The sequence below is a fragment of the Giraffa tippelskirchi genome, chromosome 12 (assembly GCF_054371585.1).
Source record: "Giraffa tippelskirchi isolate mGirTip1 chromosome 12, T2T-mGirTip1v1.2.pri, whole genome shotgun sequence".
Taxonomy (NCBI): Eukaryota; Metazoa; Chordata; class Mammalia; order Artiodactyla; family Giraffidae; genus Giraffa; species Giraffa tippelskirchi.
In genome coordinates, this window is record NC_137286.1 from 43,765,825 (window position 1) to 43,773,104 (window position 7,280).

Genomic DNA, 7,280 nt, shown 5'->3' on the forward strand with positions numbered 1-7,280 from the left:
CAGAGGATGAGATGGCTGGATGACATCACTGACTTGATGGGTTTGGGTAGACTCCGGGAGTTGGTGATGGACAGGGAGGCCTGGCGTGCTGCAATTCATGGGGTCGCAAAGAGTCGGACACGACTGAGCGACTGAACTGAACTGAACTGAACTGAATACATCAAACAAACTTTTTAGCAAATGCTGAAGAGAAATTAATAATTGCTCAGATACCTTCATAAGTCTCTACAAACTCACCAGAGATGTTTAAATCCTTTTTCAAAGCAAAAAATGTCTGTGGACGAGCTATTTCTTGACTCTTGGCCCCGACTGTCTGTTAGAAGCTCGAACCAGAACCTTTCAGGGTGAGTTTTTTCCATTTTTGAACATGAAGCTTTGAGAAAGGATTTTCCCAAAATTTTAAAATATCTCTTGAAACATGATAAGATAAAGAAGCAAGTGCAATGACTTTTTTCCATCTAACCTTCGCCTTAGAGTTTTACATCATTTTTGGAGAACTAAGTTTTAGAAAATAAATTTTCTGATATCCACAGTTTCAGATCTTTTCTTAGCCATGGCTTTTTGTAAATCATTTTAGGAGAAAGAAAGGGGGAAGTTTGCTTTCCTGATCTCTAAAATCTGGTTAACATAAGCTTGTCATGATGCAGCTGAGACTTAGACTTTTCTGATCTCCAAAGCTGCTCCAGTCAGGAATTCAAGATAACGTGTGTGCAGAAGGTCCACTTCCTGTCACTTCTTGCTGCTTCTCCTGGTCCAGAGCATCACATCTTTCACCTGGGCCACCTCAGTTACTCCCAACTCGTTTCTCAATATCATGGTCCCCTATCTCCTACCCACTTGGCCCAACTCTCTCTTCTGTGCATGAATCGCATCAGGTCATTCCCTTTCAAAAGCCCTGCGAGAACTTTTACTGTACCCACGATAAAAGTCAGTCTCTTTGCATGACTGCACTGACCTGAATGGTCAGGACACTGCCTGTTCCCTCAGATTCATCTTATGACCTGGAGAGCAGTCAGTCTTTTCTGTCAGGTTCTGTGACCTTCCCACACCTCTGCCAGCCAGGCTCACCATTCTGCCCCTTATCAGCCTCAAGTTCTTTAGGTGTCAACATCAATGTTGCCTCTTCAGAAAGGCCTCCTCTGACCACACTTTCTAAATGAAACTCTTCTGCTTTTCATTCTGCAAAATTGGTTCACTCTTTACTTTCCTCACAGTGCTAATTTCAACCTATAATTTAAAAATGTGTGTGTTCACTTTTTTATTGTCTGCCTCTCTCACTAGAGGGTAAGATATACATGGCCAGAAAATTTGCCAAGCATACAGTAACAGTAGGATGTAAATATTTGCTGAACTAATAAATTCATGAATTTAATTGCCTATTATATCTTAATGCATATGAATTACTCCTTTAATGAGTGTATGTCATATTCCTTACACATTCCCAGGCTCCACTGGCCATTGTTCTGTCTTGTCATTTTCCAGCCAAGGCGTCTGCTACAGGGATCAGAACTAGGAAGAAGGTTTCTTTATGGGTCGCTTCTCTAGAAACTTATGCCTGAATTAAAGGGGTAAGTGGTTGGCCAATTTCATGTACTGCTCTATATGACAGTGCTGAGTGGAGGTGCAAGAGGCAGCTCCACTTAGGTGTCCAACGAACATATGATTACAGAACAATAAGTCTGTCTCTTTAGCTCAAGTTTATTTTTCATTGCTTTGAAAATGGTTGCTTCCTTCTACTCTGATGACATCCCATTTCAATCTGAACACACAGCTCATATGCAAACAAATGATGGAAAAAGGAACATTAACAGTGTATGAGGCACCTTCAGTTTAATGTGCAATATCCTAAGGCAGGGAATACAGACACTTTTCCTCCAACCACAGACCAGTGGAGTTGAGACCACATCAGACTGTCCCTCGCCTGCACAGTGGGAGGAGTAGCTGCCCTTTCTCCTGGTTCCTCAGAGTAAATTAAACCAGCAAATTAAGTTAGACAGCACTTTAAGCACAACCCTTACTAATGCCATCACTGATTTATTAAATTAAAATGTCTTAAGCTGAGTACAAATGAAATGGTGACAGGCCTCACTGCATGATGGGGCTTAAGGCCTTGCTCCTAGAGATTGGTCTTCTCATCTAGGACACTCTTACACCCAGGACCACCTGCTACACTCCTAATCAGATCTGTGTCATCATCGGAGTTCTGGAGGAACTGATCCCCCCTTGTTGCTTCCCCTGCCCGTCACACTGTACCAGGACTAGGCTGTCAGCTCCAGAGAGACAGGGTCTCCATCAAATGACTGAGGGTCTCCTGGGCCTGGAAACTCAACATGGAATGAGACGATGACCACATGTCACATGACTGGACTCTACCTAAAAATCGAGTCCGGCTATATCAGAGCATTTGCCGGCAATGAAACTGTCTTGGGCACAACTGTCTCCCCCAGGACCATGGTCCCTCCATCACTGTGGAAAAGCATGTGTCAAAAGAGGGGATATATTATGTATGTATACACACACACACGGATAGCTGATTCACTTTGCTGTATAGCAGAAACTAACACAACATTGCACAGTAACTATACTCCAATATAAATTTTTTTAAATGCAAAAAAAAAAAAAAGGAAAGAAAAGCACCAGTGCCTCCATCACCCTGTACTAAGTCACTTAGCTCCTATCACCTGAGCTCCCTGGGCCTCCCAAGTGGTCGGTGATGCTGACGGCCTCCTGGAGATAAGAGATTGGTCCCCTGGGTCCTCACACATGGACAATGTGCTTGGGTAGCATTCATGTCAGTTTGTCCCCATCCTCTGGATAGAGTCAAGCTGACATTTTAAAAAATTATTTTTCATATTTTGTGTTGCTCAATAAAAATGAGTCCAGATTTCTCTGGAGACGGACCTCTAATTAATAAGTGTACAAGCCTAGTTCCACATACATGAAAATTTTTTTTCTGACTCAAGACAAAACCAATGAGTCAGCTGTCTAAAGCATCAAAAGAGGAGTAGAGCATGATTTAAAACCAAGAAAGGACAGGTCACTTCAGCATCTTCAAACAAAAGTTCATCCTTGGACTCAGAATCAAGACATTTTACCAACCAAGAAGTCAACTGAATCACAATAATGCCTTGTATTTACAGATATATTCTTAACATGCCTTGGCAGAATGTCACATGACCTTGTGGGTCATCATAATCAGGAGGTCATTTATATTAAATGATGGACAACAGCCACTGAATATTGAGCATGGAAATACTGCCCTACATACTCTAATATAGCACCTTGTTTAGTTATAGTCTCTCTGCAGGACAGCTATCAGTGTCTCTACTTTGCTAACTCCGAAGCCATGCCTGTCTAGGGCTCAAGCCAGCAAGCGTGTGTGCATGCTAAGTCACTTTAGTCATGTCCAACTCTTTAAGACTCCGTAGACTGTAGCCCACCAGGCTCCTGTCCAAGGGATTCTCCAGGCAAGAATACTGGAGTGGGTTCCCATGCCCTTTTCCATGGGATCTAGCTGACCCAGGGATCAAACCCGAGTCTTTTACATCTCCTGCCTTGGAGGTGGATTCTTTACCACTAGCACTTACCTGGGAAGCTGATAAAAACTCTGGTCTGGAAATGCTTGTGTTTTCCACACCTCATTGATTAGAAACACAGCAGACCTTTTCCCCATAGACTAGAAACTCACCATTTCAAGAAATATATTAAATCATATATGTCATCAGAAAAAGCCAAAAATATATTACTACCACTCCATACTCAAATAACAGTTAGTAATGATTTTTATAGAGTATTTACAACCTTAAAATATTATTAAATGTATACATTACAAATTAGAGCAAGGAAAACTTGATCAGAAAGGAAAATTTCAACCACACCATTAAAGCATCTTTTGAGTTTAAGACATGCTAAGACATTCTGGTAATTACACAGGTTATTTGTAAAGGCTTAATAAATTAGGGCTAGTAGATTATCATTTACTTGCTCCTCTCCAACTCCAGTGACAGTGCCAAGAAGGGGGTTGTCACTCACAGCAATCCTCTCTGGCTGCAGGACTGCTGAACCAATCACAGTCCCCACAGAACCAACCTCTGGCCACTGCGGCTGATCCAAAGATGAACATGACTCATCTGGAATTCCTCTCTGGGGTTTTTCTATAAGTTCAAGAATGCCCTCTCCTCCTGGGTTGGGAGAATGTGAGCCACAGCTGGACTGATGGCCAGGGGTCCACCCTTAAAGAAATAGCCTGGCCTGGAAATTGTGCTAAAGAGAGCGAGTTGGAGGGAGGGAGTTGAAAGGCGAGAGAAGGTGAGAGGGCAGATGAGAGAGAGAAAGAGAGGAGAAGAGGGAGGACAGGAGGAGGAGAGGACACTGAAAAGACAGGTGGAGGGTGGCAGGTACAGACACATGTGACCAAGGCCCCCTCCCAACCCCAGGCTGCGGTTGGCATTTCTGCAGTGAGGCATCCACAGACACCTTCCATCCTGTCCTTCAGAGGGCAAAGGAGCTCTCTCACCTGCCACGTGCTCCTCCTCAGTCCTCTGTTAAAAGCAAACGAGCAGTGTGCACTGGACAGCACCTGTCACCTGCCTGTTAACATCACTACCGAGATGAAATGAATCACCTCCAGTGAGTCAAAAAGCCCACTGTATTATTTTAAGCATAGGAGGAAGTATAAAAAAAAAAGGATCGGGTTGATTGTATGAGCTATTCAGCGAGCATGTCCAATGCCTAAAATCTCATAAATAGTGGACTGTTGTCAACAGTGTTACCTGGAAACCCAGCTCTATCTCAGGGACAAGCCCTTCGCCATTCCTGACAGTGAATGACTTGCTCCAGGCCAACATCATCTCCATGGGAGCCGCTCAGCACTTCTGGACAGGACACATGGTGAAGAGAGCTTGGATGAGAGACCCCCTCATCTCATGCCAGGACCTTAGCTGAGAATCCCTTGCTCACTTATGTGCCCTCAGGCCCTCTCCACTCCTGCTCTGTCTGTGCCTACCCCTCGCCATTTCCACTCTGTTAGTATTGAGGTAGGAGACAGCGGGCCTCTGGGCCAGACACCTGGTATTTGTCAAGTGGAGTAAAATTCAAGCTTTGTTCTCACCCAGACACTCCAAGGACAAAGCTAGTGGTAAAAGCTGAGTTCTGCTAAAGCAAAGAGGAAAGGTGCCCACTCTTGAGGTCAAGAAAGACTTCCCTGTCTGCACATGTTCAGGAAGCCTTCTTTGGGGTTGAAAAGGGAAGGGACCCCACCCCATAATAAGTGTGGACATGTACCCATAGGCCTCTATGGAGGGATACACCTTAGAAGAAAGTTGCACACACATCTTTGGGAAGGTGCGTGAACCAGTCAGGCGTGAAGAAAGAAACAGGATAATTGTCCAAAGGTAAACAAAGACCTAGAAGAGCTGTCCTATATAAGTGATTTAAACATGTCCAGACTGTGTTCCTTCTCACTCACTCCGCACTCCTCTCCGGGTGTGTATCTCTGCCCTCCTTCTGAGCTGGATGAACAAACTGTCTTCCTGTGTGCTCTTCCAAACGTTGTGCTGTGTATCTAATCATAAATGTTGGACCTGTTTTTATAGTTTTTGCCTCCTTGAAACAGTCTTGCTTACAAACAGGGGCAAGAGCCTGGGCCACTTTTGCTTCTCGCCTCTAGTCCCTGGCTAGGACTCTTGGTTTTCATCCAGGTTCCCCAGGTTTAATTCCTGGGCAGGGAACTAGGATCTCTCCCTCTGAGATCAGTATCATCCCAGCTCCTGTGCAAAGTGAAACACTGATCTTTCTATATTGTTTCCCAGTGTGACTGAGCCGCAGGCCCTTCCCAGGCTTAGGTCAGAGCTGAAAGGAGGCATGTATGGAAGCAGTCAGCATCAGGAAGGGAGGATGTCTGTGACATGCCAAAGTTAAAAACAGTGTCCTCCTCACCATTTTCCAAACCGAGCAAGCCTTGCTCGGTGAAAAGCTGGAAACATCCACGTATGAACAGTGGTCCAGATAGGCCCATGTTCACTCAGTTCTCTCTCCTGCCTCACCAACCTGGACTCCTGGCAAATGTCCTTTACATTAACCTGGGTGACGCATCTTGAGGTAGAACAAGTTCACTATCAACAAGTAGATGTTTACAGTGTTTCCCTTCCGTTCAGACTGCTCTCTTCTCCATCCACGGGTCACCGAGGCAGACTTCCTGCTCTGATGGGGCTGCGGGCTCTAGGTAGGTAATTCTATTAGTAACAACAGTCCACTTGCTCAGCAAGTGTCAGCAATTAATCTCACCTGATTTAAAGACCAATCGAAATCTACTTACAAGTGAAAACTAGATGAGCCAGCATGGTTTCGTACATAAGCAAGACCAAAATGAAGACAATAAGAAAAAAAATTGTGAAACTTTGTGCTATGATGAATAAAGTCCCTTAAGAGGTATGTTTTCTAAAGCAAAGTCCTTGTTAGGGTCAGGATGTGGGAAGCGCACTAATAGTCTCAGGATTAGGGTTTGGTCTCCCTTTCATTCTCCCTTCAGACCCCACAATTTGGGGACATGCTTCCCAACTTGGTAACAATGCACATGTAAGCTTCATAATCAAGGGACAGAGACTCTATTCCATGTACTTAAGAAGGAAATTTCCCTTCATTTCTGAAGATATACTAAGGAAATGTGATACAATCTGATAAGAGTCTTGAAAATATCTCTTAAAAATATTGATCATCTTTTTCTTGGTGACACCTGGGAGAAATTTTGATATGAATGGTGAAATGTTTGACAATATCCCATGAATTGAGCAAAAGTCAAACCAAACTGATACATCTTACCTTATTAAGGTTTTTTGGAAATGAGTGGTCTGTCATCTCAGCAGGATTCTTTCCCTCCTCTTCTTGCCTGTCTGCTTCTGTGTGGCTTCCTCACCGCATATCTGGTCTACCAGACAGTGGTCCTGGCAAACCATCACCCCAGCTGCCCTTTGAAGCATCACAGCCACTGTGCTGACTTTTCTTACTTGAACTCCAAGTACTTCCCAACCTCAGCACCCTCTTAGACTGGAAACCCCAGGGTGAGGACCTAGTTTTTCATTCAGGCTGTGAAAGTTGGCAACACCTAACAGGTCACACCTGAGAAAACACCAGTTTTAAAATGCCACTGTGTAAATGAAAAACACCTACCTTTCTTGTAGAATAAGTTTGTTCTCTTTCTTCCAAAAGTCTTTGAAGTCAGAGCTGAATTCATGCCAGATACCAAAGAAAACGTTTGGGGACTCTTCCTTCTCTCCAATTTT